Consider the following 25690-nt stretch of genomic DNA (forward strand, 5'->3'; position numbering starts at 1 on the left):
CTGCTACTTCCCTGGTCCACACCACTGCCTTCTCTGACCTGGATGATTGTAGTAGCTTCCTAAGTGGTCTTCCTGTTTACACTCTTGCCCCCTTTCAGTCTGTTTTCAGCATAGTTGCTAGAATGATCCTTTCAGAACATAGTTCACATCACGTCACTGCTTTGCTCCAAACATTTAATAGTTCTCCACTTCACTCAAAGGTGAAGTTCTTATTATGTCCTGCAAAGACCTACATGAACACTCCTACCCTGCCCTGTTACTCTCTGGCCTGCTGTTCTCCCCCTTGCTCTTGGCTTTAACTCTACTGGCCTCCTTGCTGTTCCTTAAACAGGCACGGCACTCTTGTGACTCAGGCCCTTTGCATTGGCTGTTTATTCTGCCTGGAATCCTACTGCCCCAGATATCTAAATGTTTTCCCCCTTTTTTCAAATATTTTATCAACTATCAATTTGTTAATGAGGCCTACTCTGAATGCTGAGTAAAATTTCAACTTGTCTTCTACCCCACAAGTATTCTTGATATACTTTAGTCTGATCTGTTAGTTTTCATAACATTTATCATCTAGAATGATGTGTAATTCAATTATCATATTAATTGTTTATTCACCCTCTTCCCTCTAAAAAGTAAGCTTCATAAGAGCGGGGCTTTGGGAATGTTTTATTCACTAATAGATCAGTCAAGTGTCTACCATATAGTAGGAACTCCATAAATATTTGTCACATGAATCTCCTTGTCTTGCTGACTAATCCGAAATCTCCTGAGGCTTGGAACTCTACCTTGTTCCGTCTTGTGGCCTCCTGGCCTATTGTGGTGGCAAGCACAATGTGCTCAGTAAACCATCAGTAAGTGAATATTTGAAGCATTGAATTGAGTCCATTTGGTCATGACAGATCTGGTTGTTTTTGTGTGATGTTTTTATGCTTTATATTTATGTAACTTTAAAGAAGGCTGAAGAGCTCTTCTACTAAATCAAAACACTTCTATTCTCCAGTCATAAGAAAAGGCAAGAAGTTTGAGATGAATTGAAAAAGCGAGTTCTGCTTAACTTAGTCTCTGAATTATTCTGAGATGGCTCTTCTCCATCCCAAGATGAAGTGTGCCACAGGGAAAACAGCAGCATGGTGAGGAACCTGAACGTCATGAATACTTCTTGACAATGAGAGTTTACAGTTTTAGTTTAATATGTTGTGAATTCACCATTTAGCAGAGACACTCATATTCATATGAATGCACTAAGAGAGATTTCCAAGACAAGATTGATTTGGGTTATCCATGCTGTGGTACTTCTCCGCTACTGTAAATGAACCAAACTGGAGTCCTACCCAGAGGACAGCAACCAGAGAGTTGAGAGGTTTGGAAACCATGTCAGATGAGGAACAGATGAAAGAACTTGGGAATTTTAGCCTGGAGAATAAAAGACTGTAGATGTGACCCTGTATTTTAGATATTTGAAGGGTCGTCATGTAAGGGAGGACTTAGATTTATTTTGTGCTGTTCTGGAGCAAAATTTTATCCTGGAGAATAAAAGACAGTGTAGATATGACCTATATTTTAGATATTTGAAGACTAGTCATATATGGGAGATCTGAGATTTATTTTGTACTGTTCCAGAGCAGTGATTCCTAAGTATTAGTCTGATGATCAATGGTTAATTAATTACCTTGTTAGAAATACTCTCAGACCTTCCTAAACTAAGTTTGTATCTCTGGGGTTGAATCCTAGGAATCTACATTTTCAAAAAGCTTCCTGTGATTCTAATGTTCAGCCAAATTTGTGAACCATTGTCTAAGCTGTCCAGTAGAGCAGACACTGGCCACTTGTGGCTCATAAGTACTTGAAATGTGCCTGATACAGACTGAGATGCAGTGGAAGTATCAAAATATACTTGGAGTTCTGAAGGCAATCTATAAAATCACAATATTTTAATATGGATTATATGTTGAAATAATATTTTGATTAAATAGATATATTATTAAAATTAAAATGATGTGTTTCTTTTACTTTTTTAGTGCAGCTAATAGAAACTTAAATTTATTTATGTGACTCACATTTGTGGCTCTCATACTCCTTATACTAGGCAGAACTGTTATAGAGGACAAAACTAGGATCTGCAAAGAAAGTTAAGAAGGGACAAATTTTGAGTTGACATAAGGAAAGCATTTTTAACATATAAATTCAAAAATTAAGAGACTTATTTTAAGCAATATTTGTCCATCCATCCATCCATTCATTCATCCAATAAACGTGCTTCTAATAATACTCAAATAGAGATTAAATGACCTGTATCAAGGAAAATATTTCAGTGGGGGAAGGGTGGGGATTAGGCTGAATGATTTCTAATGTTACTTTAGTTCCAAATGAATGTGAATTATTATCTTTTCTCTTTTACTTAACTTTTCTTTCTATTGTAAGCACGGGTATCCAGGACATCTTCTTTTTCATCTCTCTGACAATCTGTGGCTCTCTCTTCAAAGCAGTTCCCTTTTAAAAAGCATCTTGGATTGTTCTAATACTCTGAAGTTTGCTACTGAGAGACATCTTGTCATTGACTACTGTGCTCTGCATTGTGCATCTCTTTTATAAATATTCCTTCTTTTACAAAATTGAGATATAGTTGACTTTCAATGCTGTGTTAATTCTGCTATACATCTAAGTGATCCAGTTAAGCATATGTACATTCTTTTAATATTCTTTCCGTTATGGTTTATCACAAGGTATGGAATACAGTTCCCTGTACAGTAGGACCTTGTTGTTTATCCATTCTATACATAACAGTTTGTGTCTGCTAACCCCAAACCGCCAGTCCACTCCTTCCTCCCCCTGCCCTGGCGCCCTTTGAGTCTGTTCTTTACGTCTTTGAGTCTGCTTCTGTTTTATAGATAGATGTTTCATTTGTGTCATATAAATATTCTTTCTTAATAAAGTGATCCACTTTATTTCTTCCATACATGGTGTTTGGTTTTTAATCTTTTTGCTTGTCTATTTAAATGGAGAATCCCTTTGGCAAACAGTATGTCTAATTCTATGTTCTTATAGTCTAACACATTGTACTGATGGACCATTAAATGTCCCAGAAAAAGTGCCAAATAGATTAAATATTTCAGAGCAGAACATAACCTATATTTTTAGAACTAATTTAAATTTCCGGCAGTAATTGGTAGCTGAACATCCTCACTTTGAGTTGTGTGTGTTGACATACACTTGTAACAGAGCAGAGTTCTTCCTGGAGACTGACAGATTGTTTTTTTTTTTTTTTTTTTTAAAAAAAAGGCACGTAAAAATGGTTGCTGTGTGCTACCAATGAGAGGCAGTGCTCCTAGTAATTGAATGTTGAACCTGAATGTTTCCTGAGAGCCTGTTGATTTTGGAGGAGGACATGTTGTTTGCTGATATGCTTTGGTATTTCTTTCTATGTTTCATGAAATTGCTAGTTATACTATAAATACAGATTTATTTAAGTGTATGACTAATCCTGAGAGGCAGCTTATTTTATGGTACTGTCATTCATATATTTGTTCTTCCTTCTGAGACATTTTCAAAAGTTGGGTTAATATATATTAATGTTACTGCTTTTGTTTATACTGCCTATACTCTGATGTTCAGAGTGAATTTATATAGGATACTTAGTAGATAATTCAAACATCTTAGAAAAGCACTGTGACTCTAGGCTTTCTGATTTTGCCTTTTAGGAGAAAACAGAGATTTTTGTTACAGGAGAAGAAACATCATACCCCCAAGTAAAAGGGACAGATACTTTAAGATGTCTCAAAAGTGGAATTGTTTAATCCAAATTTGAGACCAAAGAATCCACACTTGGGCTTGTCAGGGGTTTTAGGACACTTCTGTTTTATTATTATTCTAAAAGAAAACACACAGACATGACTTTACCAAATTTCTTCAACTTAAAATTAAAGGTTCAGAAATTGGAACTCATTTTAATTGGACTTTTAACATTTCAAACTCAAATGTAATTTGCTTTTAGCATAACCCTTACCAAATCCTTCTTGAAGTCCATCACTAATTTCTATGATGAACAATAATCCTGAAAAGATAGGACATTGTTTTAAATTGCGATTTTCATAGGCAATTATGGGTTAAAATTAAGAATTATTTGAGGTTGAAATGAACTGGTGATAAGCACTTGAGTTGGAGTGTGAAGATGACGTATGGGAATTTCCAAAAAATCAGGCCTATAAAGGGGACGAAAACACAGAATAGATGTGTTTTTATTGCTCCTCACCTTGAAAACACTGACTGTGATGGAGAGGTCAATTTTTTTCAAGTTGCTGCAAAAATTTCATTATCCTTATCATAGATACCTCTCTACAACAAAGTATCTCATAGTCCATTTCATCCCTTTGCTGCTGTGGGTCCACTTTTTAATAACTGAGTTGCATTTCTGGTGAAAATAGTGTAATTTAAATTGTTCTTTGATAACACACATCCAAATTAGAATATGTTTCAGAGACTAATGGAAAAAAATGAGTGTCGACTCTGTGAATCTTTGACCAAGCAGGGAACTGTTGTATGGGAGAAAGAACCTGCCTATTTAATGACAATTACTTTTTGTTATTTTGGTCAGCAAATTAGTGAAGTTGGAGGGCAAAGTTGGGAGAAGGCCAGATATTTTGTGGAAAGTTGCAGGCGCAGTCTTGTTTCTAAAATTTTCTGGGATTGATGTTAATTAATTTCACAGGCATCAGACAAGTAAAAGTCGGATTTTAAGTAAACATTCACTCTCTGAGCTGCCTCATAAAGAAACTGGAGGGAATGTTTAAATTGTAGCCATCTGTATGTAACAAAGCTTTTCTCTTGTGGGGAAAACACAGAAAAGAGGGGCAAATACAGATCTAACTCTAAAATTTTTAGACTTTCTGAACTTGTATAACTGTGCAACAAATATATACTATTGGGAGATATCAGAGGCTTCATTTTCTTTCCACGGTGTCTTAGAAGAAGTAGGTAAGGAAAATAAAATTTGTTTTTCTCCAACAGTGTGAGATGTGACTCCATGGAAGGAAACGTTTGTATTGTTAAACTGAGATACTGCTTTTCAGGTTCAAGTCTCTGTATTCAAAAAAAAAAAAAAAGTATATCGAATGCTTTGTTGATATTGATGACCACTGGACAATGACTGCATTTAGGTTCTAATAGATTAAATGGAGAGGATTCGTAAAATAAATCCATAAAAATATGAGAGGACTATGGAAAGTCTGTAATAAATGTTCTTTGTTCTTGTGGCAGAGGGACTTATTTTTAATTATAGAAAGCAGAATGGAATGAAAGCAAAGATCAAATGTTTTTGAAGGGCAAAATCCGTCTTTGTGGCATTGTACGTATTGAAGAAGAATAAGATATGGCAGATGACGCACAAACAGATTCAGCTGTCAGTATGTGATGCATGAAAAGACCTGGGTAGTGCTGGCTCTGGAACTGGGTCTCACTGGCACACTATGCTGCCAACATTTGGAACTGAAATAGGCCATCTTGCACATGGCATATCCTCCCTCTGTAGGAGGACTGGGTTTATGATAAATGTTAGTCAGCCACTATTCCATCCTCCAGAGAGACCCATGAAACTTTTTTGCATTTTGATTTTAAAAGCACTGTATCTTTGGAACTACAGTTTAATTCTGTCTATAGCTAAATGCTTGTTAAGTCGCTTTAGTTGTGTCCGACTCTTTGCGACCCACTGGACTGTAGCCCGCCAGGCTGCTTGGTCCATGGGATTCTCCAGGCAAGAATTGTGGAGTGGGCTGCTATTTCCTCCTCTGGTCTATAGTTATCAGTTCAGTTCAGTCGCTCAGTCGTGTCTGACGCTTTGCGACCCCATGAACTGCAGCACGCCAGGCCTCCCTGTCCATCACCAACTCCCGGAGTTCACTCAAACTCACGTCCATCGGGTCGGTGATGCCATCAAGCCATCTCATCCTCTCTCATCCCCTTCTCCTCCTGCCCCCAATCCGTCCCAGCATCAGAGTCTTTTCCAAAGAGTCAACTCTTCACATCAGGTGGCCAAAGTATTGCAGTTTCAGCCTCAACATCAGTCCTTCCAATGAACACCCAAGACTGATCTCCTTTAGGATGGACTGGTTGGATCTGCTTGCAGACCAAGGGACTCTCAAGAGTCTTCTCCAACACCACAGTTCAAAAGCATCAATTCTTTGGGGCTCAGCTTTCTTTATAGTCCAACTCTCACATCCATACATGACCTCTGAAAAAACCATAGCCTTGACTAGATGGACCTTTGTTGGCAATGTAATGTCTCTGCTTTTTAATATGCTGTCTAGGTTGGTCATAACTTTCCTTCCGAAGAGTAATCGTCTTTAATATAGCTATAGCTGTAAATAAATTGTTGGTGAAAAGTGAAAATTTAGCAGGATGCTTAAAAAAGACTGAAAGAAGATAATACTTGACTTTTTATCATTCTGTTTAATATTACCATGTGCTAACAGTGATGATAGTAGTGGTTTAGTTGTGAAGTCATGTCCAGCTCTTTGCGACTCCATGAACTGTAGCCTGCCATGCTCCTTTATCCATGGGATTTTCAGGCAACAATACTGGAGTGGGTTGCCATTTCCTTCTCCAGGGGATCTTCTCTATCCAAGGATTGAACCCACGTCTCTTGTGTCTCCTGCATTGTAGATGGATTCTTTACCACTCAGTCACCAAGGAAGCCCTGTATTAACAGTAGTGGGCTATCTTTTTTTATATGTACATATATTGTTATTGACATGCCTTTATAAGTAAAAAAAAAAAAAAAACAACAACAACAAAATCTGGACTTGTTTTCAGTTTTAGTCCATTTAATGTTTCAGTATTTTTTCTGATAGAAAATGTATAGAAATGACTACCATATCCATTACCACATTTTCCCTGAAGTTTACCATTAATTTTTATTTATGAGTATGAATTCTTTACTCACCTTATCTGTGGTGGTGGGTGGGTGAGTTTGGCAGACTAATCCAGTTAGATCTTGTTTACTCTTTCCAAGATACTTTGTGGTGACCAGATGAAAAAGCAGAGACATTACTTTACCAACAAAGGTCCATCTAGTCAAAGCTATGATTTTTCCAGTAGTCATGTATGGATGTCAGAGTTGGACTATAAAGAAAGCTGAGCATCAAAGAATTGATGCTTTGGAACTGTGGTGTTGGAGAAGACTCTTGAGAGTCCCTTGAACTGCCAGGAGATCCAACCAGTCCATCCTAAAGGAAATCAGTCCTGAATATTCACTGGAAGGACTGATGCTGAAGCTGAAACCCCAATACTTTGGCCACCTGATGTGAAGAACTGACTCGTTGGAAAAGACCCTGATGCTGGGAAAAACTGAGGGTGGAGAAGAGGGGGATGACAGAGGAAGAGACGGTTGGATAGCATCACTGATGTGATGGACATGAGTTTGAGTAGGCTCTGGAGGTTGGTGATGGACAGGGAAGCCTGATGTGCTGCAGTCCATGGGGTCACAGAGTCAGCCACGACTGAGCGACTGAACTGATTTCTATTACAAACAATAACTGTCTAGGGTTCCTTTGTTAATTCTTTGAACAAAAAAAGAAACATTGATGAATTACTTGAGTAATACAATATGGATAGCATTCTGATCAGATTTCATTCATAATTATACAAATATGTAGCTACAATATAAGCGTGTTAAGCATGCTGTATGCAAGATAATAGATAGGCTCACAGAGCTCTGGATAACCCCAAGAGCTAAGTCATATTTGTCTGTTTCATCTAATCCCTTCTCTGGATTTACCACTTTCTTCCTAAATTGTACTTGCTCCTTGCTGATTCCCTTTGGCTATTCTCTTTCATTGACCTCTACGTTGTTGTCATTGTTGTCAAAGGTTTATAGAGTTGTTATGGGCTCCTTTTAATGGTATTGCCAGGGCTTTGTTGCAAGTTCCTGTCATTTTAAATTATGTATTCATTTTGCTACTGTTTATCATGAACTTCAAGTTGGTAAATTTTACAACAACTGTGAGAAACTTCAGTTTCATGAACTTTTGAGCTGTACTCCAATGTTTTAGTATATACTTCCAATATTAATTTTTTATAGAGGGAAAAATTACTTTTGTATTGACACCTACTTTAATGAAAAAAGCCTCATGCTCTAATTAAATTTAATTTCTAAAAATGAAATTATAAAAAACTTTAATAAAGTTTATTAACACAGTGAGTAATATATAAGACAAATCAACGTATTTTTGAAAGGACTCTTTTAATACCATTTAAAAAATGACCAAATATACTGAATAGACATCATTGTCACTCAGTCTCTTACACTTTTCCACTTATGCAGAGATTTCTCTTTCCACTTAATTCATTTTTATGTTTTTGGGATTATTTATGTCTGCATTATTTTTGTAATCCTGAAAAATAGTAATTAGAAAATATTTTTAGTTCTGTCTCTCAAAATGGTTATTATTCCCTATAGGACTGTGTTCCTCTATACATACATGCTTTTATTGAGATACAATTAACATGCAATTGAATGTATAAATTTTGAGTGCTTAGTTTTAATTGTTGATAATTGTCTACAATTGTGTATCTACTATCTAAAACAAGTATAGAATATTGCCATTCTCCCAGAAAGTTCCCTGGGCTCCTTTGTAGTCTGCTTTCCACTCCTTGCTCCACAACTATGCTCTGATTTCTTCTGTGATAGGTGAAGATCGCCTATATTTTGAAATCATGCAGTAGGTATTCTTTTGGTATTTCTTTTCTGGCTTCTTTCATTTAATGCAATGTTTTTGAGTTTTTTCGTGTTGTATGTACCAATGCATTTCTTTTTATTGCTGAGTTTTATTCTATTGTATGAATGTACCACAATTTGGTTATTTCTTTGTTGATAAACATTTGGTATTTTTCTAGTAAGAAAAATACTGGTTATGTGAGTAAGGCTGCATAAAATTTCTTGTACAAATCTCTTTTGGACATATGCTTTATTTCTCTTGGGTAAATACCAAGTGAGAGGTTAGGTGAAAGTTGCTGTGTGGATGTATATTTAACTTTTTAAGAAACTGCCAATCAGTTCTTCAAAATGGTTGTACTGTTTTGTATCCCTGTGGTCACACAGAAATGCTCCACATCCTTACCTTATCTTACATTTGTTTTTGTAGTCTTTTTTTAGTCAGTTTTTGTGGGTATGAAAAGTATCTTATTTTGGATTCAGTTTTCATTTTTCTGGTATAGCACAATATATGATTTATTTTTGTGAAATATCTGTTCAGTTGTTCTGTCCAATTAAAAATAGGTTGTTTATCTTTTTATTGTTGGTTCTTGTAGAATTTCTTTGTATATTGTAGATACCAGTCCTATATCAGATATATACCTTGTAAGTGTTTTCTTCCAATTTATGGTTGTTTGTTCATTTTCTTAATAGAGTCTTTTAATGAGTAGGGACATTTACTTTTAATGAAGTTAAATTTATCATTTTTTTTTCTTTTATGGTTGGGGCATTTTGTGTCTTGTCTAAGAAATCTGATGTTCATTTAATTTTAAAAACCTCTTAATTTGTGAATTCCTTCTTCCCAACATGTAAATTCAGCAGAAAGAAACATATCTATACCACCTTAAAATTTTAAAGCTACCGTAGCAAAACTGTTGCTTACGTGGTCAGGGCAAGTAAGATAAATAAGCTCACTGAACCGTTTATGAGATTATAAGGAGTACTGAGGTTAATAGCTAAATGGAAAGTTCAAGTTTCACTTAAAGCTATTCAAATTCAAATTTACATGCCCGGAGATGGATTGGCCAGCTGGGGGAGTTTGTAATCCCTGCCTTAAAGAACTACTGAAATAGAGTTTTATTAAATGATTTTTGTCCTATGACCGCTGCTTAAAGCATGAGCTCTTTTCAGGTGAGGAGGAGTAGATTAAAAGAAAAAAATCTAGTTTCTCAGATATTCTGGCCCTTTTGCCTTTTTCTACAGTGAAGATGGTTCATAACGAGAGAGATATGGCTTTGGTGACTTCATACCCAAAGGAAAGACTTGAAATCTTTGGGAGGCTTGTTGTCTGATTCCTCTATCTGCATGCGTGCGTGCGTGTGTGTGTGTTGATGTCCATCCCCCTGCTGCTCTCCAGGGTGATGTCCCAGGCCCACCTGTTGCTACTTGGCTGGCAACTGTGGCTCAAGCCTGTGTCTGCTATTACCTGTACACTGGCCTTTGTACTTGTGCACTCCATCAGAGCCAGTGGAGTCACCTGGATGACTGTCTTATCTTGGTCCTGCTGATGCTATAGAAGAGCCTCATGAGGTCTGGCTGTGACTGCCACATGAACATAGTCTGGCTATCTGGCTGCTTTGCATCACTCTCTGTTAAAGCAACCTGACCGTTTCTCTGATCTGTTCTCTGGCAAGGTCCAAATCCAGATCTTGGGAAAGATGAATCCCAAGACATCCCCCCTGCTTGGCACAATGCACTGCTAAGTTTACCCTGGTGGAGATCTCTATCAGGTGCTATCAGGGAATATCAGAGATCTCTAAGAGCTTGGTTCTTGTTATATACAAGGAATGACTTGAGAAATTTATAAAATCCTCTCTGGAGATAGTAGCAGGTTTGCAAGACTGTAGTCAATGCAAAATCCTATTTTTGACTTACAGAAATTGAATATTACTTAGGCTTTTTTTCTTTGCACTCCTTCTGTACTGAGCCAAAATCTTCCTCCTAGGCAGAAGGATACTTAGGCTAGCTGAGGTGAATGCATTCAGAAAAGTGCACTAATAATTTATAAAATATTCTCCCTGTTACTCATAAGAAATAGAAATAAGTCCACAGTGTTAAATCTACTGTGTTAATCTCAGTGGACTTAAACAGTAAATAGCAATAAGGTGTATGATTACAGTGCTTAAGAAACATGCATCTTAGTATGGAAGAGAGAATTAATAGAAGTAAAATACATATAATAAGAGAATAATCCAATGTGCTTACTTCATAGGAATGATGATTTACATATTCCATTCTTAAGGCTGATTGCATCCTTGCTGTACCATGGCATGGGGTCAGTCACTACCCTGACAATAGTAATAATGGTGATTGTATAGCTGAGTCTCTAGCTATTCCTGTGGTTCTTTTTCTGTCCTGGCTTTTCAGCCCTGGAACTGTTAGAATCATAGAGAGTTCTGGTATCATGCATTATGTAGCATGGGAGAAAACTTCACCTGATAGTCAGCTGCTATCTCTATGTCACCACAAGTCGTTCTGAGATTAAAAAGTCACCTTCCAGAGATCCTTGGCTGATACTGGCTTTAGAACATTATTGTTTGTGAGATGTCAGAATGCCATGGGTGATAGATGGATTGTTTTTAATTCTGGAAAGTGGTGTAACTGAAAAATTCAAAGTAATACCTGTATATATCATAAATGCAGATTTCAAATGGAAATGGAAAGATCATTTAGAAAATTTAAAAATTATTGGTCTGAGAAAAAACAGAAAAAAATGTTTTTTAGGATTTATTTTGCATTGCTCATCTTAAATGGGTTCCATTGCTTACAATAAAATGTCATAACACTTTGATCCGTTGTCTGAAAGGGGAGAGTATGGAAGAAAAATTATATATTTTTTAACTTGGAACCCAGGCTGCTCTGCTGTTGTGGCAACTTTAAAATACGATAGATTGCAACAGGAGCAATACCACCATGATAAATGAAAATGTTCCAGAGGAGCTCTGCTGATCAATATTGCTAGTGATCCATAAAGTGAGGACTTTCTTAGCGGAGTTTGACGTGGTTAGAAACTCAAAGCAAATTTGTGCATCATAGTACTTCTTTCCAGGTGATCCCTGCCACTCTAAAGAACGGGAGAAGAATCCCCATCTGTGGCATCAAACATCTTCATAAAAGCAGAATGTCCATGTTGATGCTGACCCCATAGACTGCCTGGCAGTGCTAGAATTTTCCCTTAAGATAAATGTATCATTAACCGTGATGGCTCCAAAAGAACGTTTGTGGTCTTTTGGGGTCAATAATCTCTAAGTATATAGTAGCATAATGAACTGCAGATGCTGTGAAAGCACTTTTGCAGACATCTGGCCTATAAGTTGTCTTTTAAATGGCCTTAAACCATGTACATGGCCAAGTCAGTAACTTCAGTGGATCCACTCCAATCGTTAGTCAGTATGGTTATTAGTTCTCTTGGTAAAAATGTTCCAAATCCATTTTTATTATATTAACATTTTTATAAGTCCAGAATCAGCACTGCCTTACCATGGAGCTCAAGTCATTTTCTAATATAAAGTCTTGAATTTTAAGTGCCTTCAGGATTAAATCCTTGACATAAATGGAGAATAACCAGAGAAAGAAAAAGTACCACTTGGCTCAAAGATATTCCTTGGAAATGGAGGCAAATTGAATTTGCTGTTAAAAGATCTTTTGGATGACTCTCATGTGAACATAGAGTAAAAAAAATAATAAGGCTGATTGACCTTTAGTTTTTGCTTTAGGACTATGTGTGTTTTTTGTGTGTGTCTTTATGAAAAGGGCTTCCCTGGTGGCTCAGATGGTAAAGAATCCACCTCCAATGTTGGAGACCTGAGTTTAATCCCTGAGTTGGGAAGATCCTCTGGAGAAGGGAATGGCTACCCACTTCAGTATTCTGGCCTGGAGAATTCCATGGACTGTTTAGTCCATGGGGTCACAAAGAGTTGGACACGATTGAGTGACTTTCACTTCACTTCATGAAAAATCTCTGGTTCACAAGGTTCCAAATCTTAATTAGTGTTGGATCATTTCCTTTGCTTCAGAATAGCAAGTTTCCATTGCATTAAAAATGCATCTTTTACCTTAAGGACCGTTTCTTGCCCCCAGCTTGCTTTCTAAATTGTAAGTGTCCAATAAAAACGTGTGATGTGTGGAATTGTCCAACATGGTAGCCATTAGTCCAAAAGGGTAGTCATTAGTTCAGTATGGTAGCCATTAGTCCAATATGGTAACCAAGCATGGTACTGCACACTTGAAATGTGTCTCTCGTGAATGAGGAACTGAGCTTTAAATTTTTATTTAAATTTGGTAGCTTACATTTAATAGCCTTGCATGGCTAGTGCACTGATACACCTACCGCAGGCCACGGTGTAGACTGCTCTGTATGCTGCACTGTACGGAGCAGCAGAGCTCTAAATACTGTCCCTCATTCCTGTCACCGTCCTATTCCTCTTGATGGACTTTAGGTCAGAAATGGCAACATGTGATTAAGAAAGACTTTTTACTCAATTAATCATCTTTATCCCTTTACCACTCATTTTGGATGGAAAGGTCTTTTGTTTGACACATAAACAATAGGACAGTTGGCTTTTTTGAGTATAGTTTGGAGTCTGTATTATTTAATCTCATTTTCTCAAGTTAGAAGTGATCAAATACTTTGAAGTTTTCTAGTTTGTATAGAAAAGGAGACTCACCTTCTATTTAGGAAATTTAGTGGAACTTTAGAACTCTCATTATTCACATTTTTGAGTGGTTAATACAGTTGATTAAGAGGGTATATCCAAAAAACAAAACAGTATGTCCAAAATATTTAGCAAGGGACAGGTTGGAATTATCTGCCAGTGTATGGCTTCCCAGAATTAAAATAAGAGACTGGGTACCAATTGTAATTTAAGAGATAGTTTCCTTTTATATCACATGTACACACTGATGAATACTCTCTAAGGTATTATTCTTTAATAATATGAGAAATAGAAAATAGAAGTTTACTGTGACCAGGTCCTCAGAATCGAATACTTCTTACTACAGTCATGATTTATTTGTTATAGACTGAATTTTAAAACTGAATAGACTTTGGAGAAGGCAATGGCACCCCACTCCAGTACTCTTGCCTGGAACATCCCATGGATGGAGGAGCCTGGTGGGCTGCAGTCCATGGGGTCGCTGAGGGTCGGACATGACTGAGTGACTTCACTTTCACTTTTCACTTTCATGCATTGGAGAAGGAAATGGCAACCCACTCCAGTGTTCTTACCTGGAGAATCCCAGGGATGGGGGAGCCTGGTGGGCTGCCATCTATGGGGTTGCACAGAGTCGGACACGACTGAAGCGACTTAGCAGCAGCAGCATGCTGTTCTTTAAAAGTATTTTTCAGATTCTAATTTATATATGGTGAAATGCACAGACACTAGGTGTATGGCTCAGTTAGTCTGATAAATGTGTGTATCTATTTATCTCATATTTCATGCCTCTAGGAACTCCAGCATTTCTCATGTAAAACAAATTCAAGCAGCATAGTCCCTCTTTCCAGGTGATCCCTGCCACTCCCCTCTGCCACCTCCACTTTTGAGGAAACTCTGATCTCCATAACCATTGCTCAGTTTTTTTGTTCTCTTTTCTGTGTCTAGATTCTTTTTTTCGGCATAATGTTTAAGAGATTCATTCATGTAGTACATCTGAAATTTGTCTTTTAAAATTGTCATTGTATACGTATATCACAACTTGTTTTTACATTCTTTTGTTGGTAGATATCTGGTTTGTTTCATTTTTAGCTATTATTAAAGCTGCTGTGAAAATTCCTGTTCAAGTCTTTTTTGTATACGCACTTCCATTTTTGTTAGTAAATTGAAGGAGTGGAATTGCTGGCTCATAAGGCTGGTATATGTTTAACTTATTAAGAAACCATTCAACTGTTTTCCTAGCACTTGTATCATTTTGTATTCCCTCCAGCAATGTCTGAGCATCCCAGTTGCTCCATGATTTCTCTTAGCTGTAAGGCTGTTAATGAGTATATAGTGGTATCTCTGGCTTTAATTTACATTCCCTAAAGATGAATAATGCTAAGTACCTTTTCATGTGCTTATTGCTCATTCATATATCTTTAATGAAGTTTCTGTTCAGTTCTTTTACTTAATTTTATAGTATATATGTATGTATATATATATGTGTATATGTATATATCTATATATAGAGAGTCATTTCTATCATCTCTAGCTCAGCTGTTTTTTTTTTCATTTTTAAAAAATTTATTTATTTTGTATTGAAGGGTAATTGCATTCCAGAATTTTGCTGTTTTCTGTCAAAACTCAACATGAATCAGCCATAGGTACGCATATATCCTTTCCCTTTTGGGCTTCCCTGGTGGCTCAGATGGTAAAGCGTCTGCCTGCAATGCGGGAGACCCAGGTTCGATCCCTGGGTTGGGAAGATCCCCTGGAGAAGGAAATGGCAACCCACTCCAGTACTTTTGCCTGGAAAATTTCGTGGACTGAGGAGCCTGGTCCATGGGGTCGCAAAAAGACCCAGGTTCGATCCCTGGGTTGGGAAGATCCCCTGGAGAAGGAAATGGCAACCCACTCCAGTACTTTTGCCTGGAAAATTTCGTGGACTGAGGAGCCTGGTCCATGGGGTCGCAAAGAGTCGACTTCACTGAGTGACTTCACTTTCACTTTGAAACTCCCTCTCATCTCCCTCCCCACCCCACCCCTCTAGGTTGATACAGAGCCCCTGTTTGAGTTGCCTGAGCCATACAGCAAATTCCCGTTGGCTATGTATTTTACATATGGTAATGTAAGTTTCCGTGTTACTCTTTCCATACATCTCACCCTCTCCTTCCCTCTCCTCATGTCCATAAGTCTTTTCTCTATGTCTGTTTCTCCATTGCTGCCCTGTAAATAAGTTCTTCAGTACCATTTTTCTAATGAAATCTTTTGATGAGCATGTTTTGATTTCCTAAGGTAGCTGTAACAAATTACCGTACACTTTGGGGCTTAAAACAGTAGACATTTATCCTCTCAGATTTCTGTAGGCCAGAAGTCTGAAATCATGATTTTAGCAAAACTCCCTCTGAAGAATCCTTTTTTGCCTCTTCCTACTTTCTGGTAGCCTTCAGCAATCCTTGCTATTCCTTGGCTAGTACCTGCAGTATTCCAGTTGCTACATCTGTCTTCACGCTGCCTGCTTCTTTCTCTGTGTGTCTGTGTTTCTGTGTCTCCATGAGTTACATGGCCTTTTTATAAAAATATCAGTCCTTGGATTTAGACTCTTCCTAAATCTTAAGGTATGATCTGATCTTAACTAAGTCCAATAAGGACTCTGAAGTTCTAGTGAACAAGTCATGGGGAGACACTATTCAAGATAACAGACTTGTCTATTTATTTTCTTAATGAAATCTTTTGTTAAACAGAAGTTTTTCACTTTGATGAAATCCAGCTTATCTGTTTTTTTTTTTTTTTTTAATTGCTGATGCTTTCTGTGCTCTGTATAATAAATCTTTGTAACTCAAGTTCTAAAAAGATATCCTCTTGTGTTTTCTACCAGAAGTTTTGTACTTTTTAATTTTACATTGAGGTCTATCATGCCTTTTGAATTTCTTTTTGTTTTTATAGCATGAGAAGGAATTCAAGGATTATTTTCTTTTACATATGGACATCAAATTTTTTCAGCATGATTTATTGAAAACATTATCTTTTGCACTTTGAATTTCTTTGTCAAATTTGCTTTTGTCAAAATGTATTGAACAGACCTCTTTTTCTAGACTCTCTGAGCTATTCTTGTATCACACTGTCCTGATTACCCTGCATTTAATGGTAAGTATTGAAATCTGGTAGTGTAAGCCTTCCATTTTCTTTCTTCGCTCCCCTCCTCTTTGCTTTCGTCAAATTTTATTGAACAGACCTCTTTTTCTAGACTCTCTGAGCTATTCTTGTATCACACTGTCCTGATTACTCTGCATTTAATGGTAAGTGTTGAAATCTGGTAGTGTAAGCCTTCCATTTTCTTTCTTCGCTCCCCTCATCTTTTTCAGAATTGTTTTGACTATTGCAGACTTTTTGCACTTTCTTTTAAAGAGTACTGAGTTTTTTTTTTTTTTTTATCAGGCAGATACTGGAGGATTATCATTTTTCTGTTAAGGTTTAGTTTTAAGATTTGTTAAGATGGCTCTAGAGTGGCCATTACTTTATAACTAGAGTGGTTCCACTTACAAGGCATGACCTTTCTGGCTTGTATTCTCTTGGAGTTTCACTCTGGATGGTCATAATCCCAGGCTTGTGTATGACCTCTGTACTCTATCTGGCTCCTACTCCACTGGAGCTGGTCTCTGCTGATCTCTTACAGTCTGGCTCAGTGTGTGCACAGCTTAGTAACTGGCCCAAGTTGATTCTTGGGAACCATATGCAGATTCCTGGAGCTCTTCCCCTGCATGCACATCTATTTTCTACCGCTGTATGGTGAAAACTGTGGCTGTGTCTTTGAGGCCATTTGTTTCTCTATGTTTGTGCCTCAGCTAGGAGGGTACATTTAAGCATAAAGCCAAGGTTACCTTCTTGCAAGGATCACAGTATCATGGTATCTGTTGTCCAGTGACCAAAAATAGTTGCTTTCTCCATTTTTTTCTAATATTAATTATAGTTTTACATAGAAGTGGTTAAGTCTGATAGCCATTTCTGCATTGTGGCTGAGACAAGAAGCATGCACTATCCTTTTGGAAACTGTATTACCAGTCAGATTCTTGATGATATCTATTTTTAAAGGATTCAATCTATAGAAAATTGAGGCAAGGTTCATGATATAGAAGTAAAGATGTGGAAAGACCACGGGGTGCACTTAAAGAAGTTTGGTTACTCCTGGCAATCACAGAGATTGCAATCATTTTGAAATATCATACCACAAAGCCTGCCTATTTCTGCTTTCTTCTATCCATTATACTTTTTGCTAATAGATTTCTGAGGCATTGTCCAGTGTACAGGTGTCCACTGGTGTATTTGTTTTAAACTGTTGAATTTTAATAAAATTATTATGATTTTCTCCCAATAGGTAGTTATGCCACCAACAAAACACTGCTTTCAGGAAAAAAAAAATCAAGCCTAGGGGTCTGCCTGCTCTTAGTGTTTTGCAAAACTACTTGTTATCTCCTCAAATTCAGACACAAACAACTGCCTTAGAAAGACATTTTTAGCATTTTAAAAGATATCTTTTCCGTGTATTTGACCTATTCCTGCCTTGGCAGAAAGGAAGGAAAATGAATTGCTGCAGTTACTGTAGCACCTTTAACTTATTCATAATATAATTTTAGAGATCTATAAAAAAGTGGTTGAAATTTATGTTGGTCAAGTAACCTTTATGACTCATTGCTTAGTTATGGTTAAGAGCAGATACAATATATATTATGCCATTTAGAAAGGAAGATAAAGAGCCTTGTTTAGGAAAATAAATTTCAACATCAAAACAATAGGTATGCATTTTGAACCTAATGTGGGCCAGTTTGGATTTTAACTTTTGGGTGTGGAAGAGACATTCATTACTTAAAAAAGCTCACTATATACAATGACTAGGATGATTTAGTCAGTATTCCTCAACCATGTGTATTGTATAAACCTTTTCCAAAGGAAAAAAATTCTTTCTGACTCCCATTATGTATGTAAATTATTTGTATTATATTGTTCCTTAAATTTATGTAAATATAAAATAAAGTATAAATTCTTTGTGCTAATAGTGCATATACTAGTTTTAATCAAAACATATTTAAAATTTAAATACAAACAAAGCTATAAATTCAAATTAACAACATTAGTTTCACACGATAGGTGATGTTTTACTGAAAAGCTTAAATTGTTTACAACATAAATGCGGCAGTGACTGCTATGATGCAGGTTCTTTTAAGCCCTCAACTGTCTCATCACTTTGCTGTGAATACTGCAAAACCTTTCTTGGTATTTATCCAGTATTGTAATTTGATCATCTCTTGACCTGAAAGCAATCATGTGTGTGTGTTATTTACCTGTATCATTTTATATTTGTCTCTGTCAATTATAATAGTACTGTTGGGGTCACTGTAGTTAAAAACAAAAATATTAAGGCAGTCACTGAAATTTGATGAGAGTGCTCAAGAAGGTGGCTTTCCAGATGTGCAAGAGTGTATTAATACTAACGTTAAATTTTTGTATCAAAACAAGTCACAAAATGATACAATTCTTACAGGTAACTTATGGACTCTTAAGAATTCATCCATGCACATACAATTAATAAACTGTTTTGTAGAATGTATTTAAAGAGGCAAAGATTAGATGCAGGGAGATTAGAAGAATACTGCAGTAGTCTAGAATTGGGGTATCAGGAGCTTGAACTTGAGTGGAAGTAGTGGAAATGAAAGAGTTAGTGGGTGGTGACTGGTCACTGGCCCCAAAATTCCAGTTTGTTTGAAAGATTTTTTTAATTCATTTAGCCATTCATTTCTTCATTTGGTGATTCATCACTGAGGAGACTGTCTTCTGTGATGACTAAAACATCTTATTTTTGTCATCTGTCATTTCCTCATAAGATTATTGAGTATGATCTTGGTACATAAGTTCTTGGTAAATTAGGATTATTATTAATCCACTCACAATTATTGAGGTTGAATTTTAAATTAAAATTAAGTTTTAAATTATCAATATAGTTTTAAATTGTGTCAGGAAGTAGATTAAATTGGGGTAGATAAAGCCTGAGTACTGTTGGCAAGGTGTTCAGAGTGTAGTGAAGGACACTGATGTGGAATCAAGTAGTTTTCAGTCGCTCAGTCATGTCTGACTCTTTGTGACCCCGTGGACTGCAGCACACTAGGCTTCCCTGTCCATCACCAACTCCCAGAGCTTTCTCAAACTTATGTCCATTGAGTTGGTGATGCCATCCAACCATCTTATCCTCTGTCGTCCCCTTTTCCTCCTGCCTTAATCTTTCCCAGCATCAGGATCTTTTCCATTGAGTCAGTTCTTTGCATTAGGTGGCCAAAATATTGGAGCTTCAGCCTGAGCATCAGTCCTTCCAATGAATATTCAGGACTGATTTTCTTTAGGATTGACTGGTTTGATCTCCTTGTAGTTCAAAGGACTTTCAAGAGTCTTCTCCATCACCACAGTTCAAAAGCATCAATCAAGTTAATACCCTGCAATCTGCTAAGCTTTGTGGTTCTGAACTCTACAGCTGTCAGTGGACTGGCATTCTGAGGAATAAATCAGCACTTCTGCCAACTCTAGTGGGATCTTCAGGAGCAGGGTGCTTGATTAAGCTGGAACTCGGAAAGCATTTAGGTGTTTGTATGACAGACCGACAAGGCAAGGAAGGACATTCTAGGCTGACACACAGCATTTGCAAAGATATAGGGAGTTCAAGAGCATGTGTACTTGGAGGCACGCAAGTACTTCAATATGGTCAGACTGTGACACACACATAGGAGTGTGGGCTGGGATGCAGTTGGAAAGGTAGTGACAATAAGGCAGTGGTGAATTCCGAGAATCCGAATGGAAACCTGACCTGTGGCATCTGTCTTGCAAGTGATGCCATTTGTTATGGGAGGAGCTGAGAAAGCCAGGGTTAAGCAGTGCAGCCAAGCCCAGTTGCCAGGTGCTGAGTAAGTGCAAAGTTGCTTCAGTTGTATCTGACTCTTTGCGACCCCATGGACTGTAGCCCGCTAGGCTCCTCTGTCCATGGGATTCTCCAGGCAAAGATACTAGAGTGGGTTGCTATTTCCTCCTCCAGGGGATCTTCCTGACCCAGGGGTTCAATCCTGGAAGGCAGCCGAATCTGTGTCCCCAGATGTCAGGCAAATCATGTCATCCTGGGCAAGAAGAGCAGAAATAGTATAGTCCTTTTCAGTGGAGTCGTTAAACAAACTTTTCACTGTGATCAGAGTCCTGACAGCACACTGAAGTAATGATAGTTTTCAAGTGAAAAATTCATTAAGTTGTGTTAGAAGTTTGAAAAATCATCCAAGAATGGAAAGAACTTTGAAATATTAAGAGATTATTATCAGTAGAGAAAATACACAGAAAATACAGTACCAGAAAATACATATTTTGTATTAGTATTTCTGGATGGAACTGAAACACCTTTTGGAAAGCATTTATGTTTTGATATTACTCAGTATTCACATCTTGCTATCATACTTAAGATAAAATAGAATTTTTTTGGCTTTACATACTAGTACTTGTGTTCTTCATCAATATTTATGAAGAGAAATCTTCAGTTCAGTTCAGTCCCTCAGTTGTGTCCGGCTCTGTTTGCCACCCCATGAACTATAGCATACCAGGCTTCCCTGTCCATCACCAACTCCCAGAGCTTATAAAACTCGTGTCCATCAAGTCAGTAATGCCATCCAACAGTCTTACCTCTGTTGTCCCCTTCTCTTCCTGCCTTCAATCTTTGCCAGCATCAGGGTCTTTTCCAATGAGTCAGTTCTTCCTATCAGGTGGTCAAAGTATTGGAGTTTCAGCTGCAGCATCAGTCATTCCAATGACTATTCAGGACTGATTTCCTTCAGAATGGACTGGTTGGAGCTCCTTGCAGTCCAAGGGACTCTCAAGAGGCTTCTCCAACACAACAGTTCAAAAGCATCAATTTTTCGGCACTCAGCTTTCTTTATAGTCCAACTCTCACATTCATACATGACTATAGGAAAAACCATAGCTTTGACTAGATGAACCTTTGTCGGCAAAGTAATGTCTCTGCTTTTTAACATGCTGTCTAGGCTGGTCATAGCTTTTCTTCCAAGGAGCAAGAGTCTTTCAATTTCATGACTGCAAACACCATCTGCAGTGATTTTGGAGCCCCCCAAAATAAAAGTCTCTCACTGTCCATTGTTTCCCTATCTATTTGCCATGAAGTGATGGGACCAGATGCCATAATCTTCGTTTTCTGAATGTTGAGTTTGAAGCCAACTTTTTAACTCTCCTCTTTCACTTTCATCAAGAGGCTTTTTAGTTCTTCTTCGCTTTCTGCCATATGGGTGGTGTCGTCTGCATATCTGAGCTTATTGATATTTCTCCCGGCAATCTTGATTTGAGCTGGTGCTTCATACAGCCTGGCATTTTGCATGATGTATTCTGCATATAAGTTAAATAAGCAAGGTGACAATATACAGCCTTGACATACTCCTTTCCCAATTTGAAATGAGTCTGTTGTTCCATGTCTGTTTCTAACTATTGCTTCTTGACCTGCATACAGACTTCTTAGGAGGCAGGTAAGGTGGTCCGGTATTCCCATCTCTTGAAGAATTTCCCACAGTTTGTTGTGATCCACACAGTCAAAGGCTTTGGCGTAGTCAATAAAGCAGAAGTTAATAAAGCAAAATCTTATGGTCACTTAAAAGCATTGATCTGGGTGATCGTTGCAAATAATTCTGTTTTTATGACATGTTGCATATCATTTATATATAATTTATCATCTCTGTTTTCTTCTAATACAGTTTTCATTTTCTTTAGTACCATCGTTATGTATAAGTAACATGAAAAAATAAACACAGACTGTTTTTTCTAATTATGACTATAGTGCTTTAGTTGTCTTTAAAATGTTTGTTCATAGTTACCAAGGTTACCAAAGGGACACATAAATATTCTTCAGAAATGTAGTTAATACAGTGGTACAGAATAACCCTTCCCAGATGGTAGAAAAGAATAAGAGAAAAATTTTACAAAGATCATGATGAGAACAGGAAGTAATGTAATATAAATTCACTCATGTGGCACAGATTGAAGTGTGTGTGGGGAGGTGTGGGAGATGCACAAAATTAAATTCTCTCATCACACTCTGAAAATTGCCATCTTGCAGTCATCAAGTCCTCCTCCTTCTCAGATGTTGAAGCTCTGCTCTCAGACCAGCAGAAGAAAATTTCATAGTTCAACATATTCCCACTTAGTTGATGAACTCACTTACAATTGTGGCTGCTAAAAGCTGTTCATGTGCATGTGAAATGACTGTTCATATCTACATCTGTTAGAGAAGTGTTTTATTCTTCCCGTGACTTTTCTGTCATGCATAGTGTAGTAAAAGTGTAAGTATTTTAGTTCTACTAGAAGAGTTGTAGATGTGTCCCTGTATCTGGCATTGAGGCTTGATTATCTATTTATTCCAATTTATATATCAGTTTACACACATCAGTTTGAATTCTTTGAATACCAAAGTGTGTGTGGTATTAATTGGGCACTTACTGTGTGCCAAGCACTGTTCTAAGTAGTAAATGTGTATGTGTATATATATATGTGTGTGTATATATATGTATATATATATACTAATCCTGAAAATGACCCCATGTACTATTATTATTATTCCCATCTTGTAGATAGTAATAATAGATGGGAGCCAAAGCCCAGAGAGGTTAAATAGTTTGATTAAGCTAAAAAATGATGGCAATAGCATAGACATTCAGTATACACTAAAAAATGATGGCAGTAGACATTCAGTATACACTCACTACAGAGTACACATGCATATTCAAAAATGCTTATTCAAAATATATGTCCATTTGTGCTGTGAAAGATTGGTACTCACAATTTGTAAATTTCCTGTGTAATTCATATTGACATTACTTACAAAAAACGTTTTTCCCAACGAGTGGTCGTTATTGGGTTTTCAATATAGTCAATGACGTGAATGTTCTTACTGACCTTTCAAGGTGTGCTCCACTGACATAATTTCAGACATGCTTTGTGCTTTGGGGAGTACCAGGATACCAAATTCTGGTACTGTATTATCAGTGGGTTTTATTACCTTTATTAAAGAATAGTTCATCCTACATATTCTGGATACTAAAGACAGGTAGAAAGATTTGATATTAAATGCTTTGGACTTCACTTTTTAGATAAATTTTTGAAATGAGAGAGAGAGAAACTCTGTGGGTTGAGGTTTGCTCCTGTTGTCTTAGAGTGGAGGCTTCTATGAAGAGCATTGACAGCATTACAATCAAGTTACCTACCCCCTGCGCAGGTTTCACAAATGCCATCTTCCTCTTGGAGCTCACATCTTTTGGAAACTATTCCCCACTGATTTGTGCCTCTACTTTAAGATGATTTTAGGATACTGTAATAAAACTGGCACAGTATAAGTCCTTAATGCTGAATAACAATCTGAATTGTTTTAATGTAGACAATCTAATCTGTTTAGTTCTGTAAGAAACACTGAAATTCTCAAAAATAGGACAGACAAGTCAGGACCTTAAACCATCAGAAAACCAAAATGTAGTTCTAGTCCTCCAGAAATATTTGAAACAGTATCTGGAATGTGAATCAACTTGTTAAGAAAAACACTTCAGGTTATTCTTCTGCAGTGTTTGGTTTCAAGGCAGCCATCCAGATGCACAGCGATGGTGATCATGAGATGAGATGGTTTGAGAAAGTGTCCACAGGACATCTGGCTCCTAATAAGCAGTCACTAGATGCTAGCTTGTGTGCTCGACGGGCAGCTGTGATGGAGAGATTAAGGGTGTTCTCTTGTGGATAACCTGAGTTCATATCCTGGCAGAACCATCTATCAGCTAGAATCCTAAACAGTGGTTCTCAACCAGGGACAGCTTTGTCCCCCATGGCACATTTGGCAATGTCTAGAGACATTTTGGGTTGTCACCCTTCAGGATGGGCTTCTATTGGAGGCCAGAGATACTGCTAAACATCACACAGTGCTCTGAACAGCCTTCTCCTTGCCCCCTCCCCCCTCACCCCCGCCTCCCGTGAAAGAATCATCTGGTTTGAAATGTGAATAGCACTGAAGTTGAGGAGCCCCAGCCTAGAACAAGTAACATTGTCTCTCTAAATAAGGACAATAACAGTGCCTCCTTAGCAAATACAAAGAAAGGACTTAGGAAAGTGTCTCACCTACAAAGCACATCAGAAATACTAACTCTTGTTATTCTTTAAACAGGTATTTGTAGGAGATTCACTGTGTGTCAGGCACTAGCCTAGGTGCTAGGTGTACAGTTGAAGTGGAAGGATAACAGTCCCGGTCCCTCCCCTCGAGGGGCTTGCTGTTTCTGGCTTCAGGGGTCACTGCAGAGATGACACCCCTCTTTAGGGGCAGCAGCATCTATCCCTGTTGGGGCCACCTTGTGCTCTCTGTGCCTCCCTCGCCTTGAAGTACAAGCTCCTTCTTCATCTCTTTATAAAAATCTCTCATTTAGAAGAATCCACCAAAAGCAGAAAAATATTAGCCCCAGCTTTCTCCTTCCACTCATCTGAATTTGAGCATCACAAACTCACCTGATCCACATGCAGACACCGTCAGTATCTCCAAGCATCTTTTGCCAGTGAGGAAGACTTTCATGCCAGTGGCTCTCACTTAGAGAATGCTCTTCACTCTGGGACTACTTCTCTTCCTTCTTTATGGCTTTGGATATCTTAGTCTTTTTCCATCAATGTTGGGACCCTTGAGTTTCTTCTCTCACCTCCTTCCATTATCTGCTCAGTGCTGCCAGCAGCACCGCAGGCTTCTGCCCTTGCTCCTGTAACTTAGTGTGACTCAGGGAGGGAGCGTTTCCATTCCCTTTACAGGTGTTGTTTAGGGAGGAGACATTCTTAGGTCCTAAGTGCGAAGATTAAATGTGGTTTAATCTGGAGGCCAAGCTGTAAAGAGTGGTCTGTGTCAGCACATGTAGGCTGGGGTAACTGAGGCTTTGTATGCCACCATTCCCAGTTCCTGAGTCAGTTCTGACCAGGACAGAGAGTTTATGGGGACCTCACCCCACTAGTGTGGGGGTACAACCCATTCGAATTCACCGTGCCAATGCCTGGAGCCTGGTGTTGTGCAGCCATATGCCTGCAAAGTCATGCCTCCTCCTTACGTCCCACTCTGTTGGTCTAGTTCATATAACTGGGCCTCTGCTTTGGTTTTGTCTTAGCCCCACAGCTCTCTGAGTAACACAGTGTCCCTGCAAAGGCTGATCACAGAACCATGATCTGTTCCTGACCACCTGACTAGACTTTCCATTCCCACCTCCCTCCCTCCCACACGCCTTATGCT

General features: G+C 37.9%; 1 protein-coding gene and 1 non-coding gene across 5 annotated transcripts in view; both read left to right on the forward strand.

The window, feature by feature from the left end:
• Window positions 1-25690, forward strand: part of NELL2 (neural EGFL like 2) — a 464213-nt gene that overhangs the window by 96714 nt on the left and 341809 nt on the right. The gene's annotated exons all lie outside the window — the stretch shown is intronic.
• On the forward strand, window positions 15062-15133 carry TRNAC-GCA (transfer RNA cysteine (anticodon GCA)). Its single transcript has one exon. It is a non-coding gene; the product is annotated as a tRNA-Cys (tRNA).

This window comes from Bos taurus, chromosome 5 (assembly GCF_002263795.3).
Source record: "Bos taurus isolate L1 Dominette 01449 registration number 42190680 breed Hereford chromosome 5, ARS-UCD2.0, whole genome shotgun sequence".
NCBI classification, from domain to species: domain Eukaryota; kingdom Metazoa; phylum Chordata; class Mammalia; order Artiodactyla; family Bovidae; genus Bos; species Bos taurus.